Source organism: Gossypium arboreum, chromosome 6, assembly GCF_025698485.1.
Source record: "Gossypium arboreum isolate Shixiya-1 chromosome 6, ASM2569848v2, whole genome shotgun sequence".
In the NCBI taxonomy this organism is placed as follows: Eukaryota; Viridiplantae; Streptophyta; class Magnoliopsida; order Malvales; family Malvaceae; genus Gossypium; species Gossypium arboreum.
Window position 1 is genome coordinate 89,499,733 of NC_069075.1, and position 1,145 is coordinate 89,500,877.

At 36.1% G+C, this 1,145-nt stretch overlaps 1 non-coding gene across 1 annotated transcript; it reads left to right on the plus strand.

Annotated features, from left to right (window-relative positions):
• Positions 1-272: 272 nt before the first annotated feature.
• On the plus strand, positions 273-379 carry LOC128294232 (small nucleolar RNA R71). Its single transcript, XR_008284546.1, has one exon. It is a non-coding gene; the product is annotated as a small nucleolar RNA R71 (small nucleolar RNA).
• Positions 380-1,145: the final 766 nt, after the last annotated feature.

Sequence of the window (1,145 nt, forward strand, 5' to 3'; positions counted from 1 at the left end):
TTTGACATGCAAGTCTACATTTTTTTCCACCATGCATTATTTGCCCACTACCATTTAACCTATCACATTTCCAAAGTTTCACACATAAGTCCTTTCTAATTAATTTCACATTTAAAAGACAAAATCAAAGCATGAAATTTTCACACACACACTTTCACTTATAATAGACATAAAATATAACATTTAATTATTCTTGTGACTCGATTTTGTGGTCCCGAAACCACTTCTCGACTAGAGTCAAATTAGGGCTGTCACACTGCAGCCAAAGCGATAACCCATGGTGAGGGCACCTTCTCAAAAGGTCCTTGTATCTCTCTCATGCATCGTAGAGTGTTTCTAAATCCATCTGCACAAAAGAAGAGATATCATTACATAATTTGCTTGTTTTAGCCAGTGAAAAATATTTTAATAAAAACTTTTTGGTCATTTGTTCCAAAGTAGTGATTGACCCTCGTGGTAACGAGTTCAACCATTGTTTAGCATTATTCCTTAACGAAAAGGGAACCAACTGAAGGCGAATGGAGTCATCATAAACGCCATTAATTTTAAAGGTATCACAAAATTCTAGGAAATTTGACAAGTGAGCGTTGGGTCCTCGTCCTACAAACCTTCAAACTGAACAAACTGTTATATCATTTGAATTGTGTTAGGTTTCAGTTCAAAATTATTTGCAGCAATAGCAGGTCTAACTATACTTGACTAAGTTCCTGTTAAATTAGGTTTAGCATAATCATACATAGTGCGTAGAGCAGGATCCTGATTTACTGGATCAGCAGTAATCGCAGGAGGTAGCGAATTTTCTTGGTTTTCAGCCATCTCCTCGGTTGTGGTTGAAGTGTCATCCTCTTGCTCGTCCTCTGTGTATCTTAGGCTTCGCCTTATTTCTCTCTGGTTTCTACAAACTATGCGGTCGATCTCACCGTCAAAAAGTAGTGGTCCTGACGGGTTTCTTCTGGTCATAAACTAGAAAAACCTATCAGAAGAAAATAAATGAAGAATTAGAAAAGAAAATAAAAATTTAAATTGCAATAAAAGTAAAATGGCTAAAGTAATAAAAATCAAGTGTTCCTAATATCCTAGTTCCTTGGGAACGGCGCCAAAAACTTGATTGCGTGATATTCGTAACAGGTTTTAAAGATGTATAA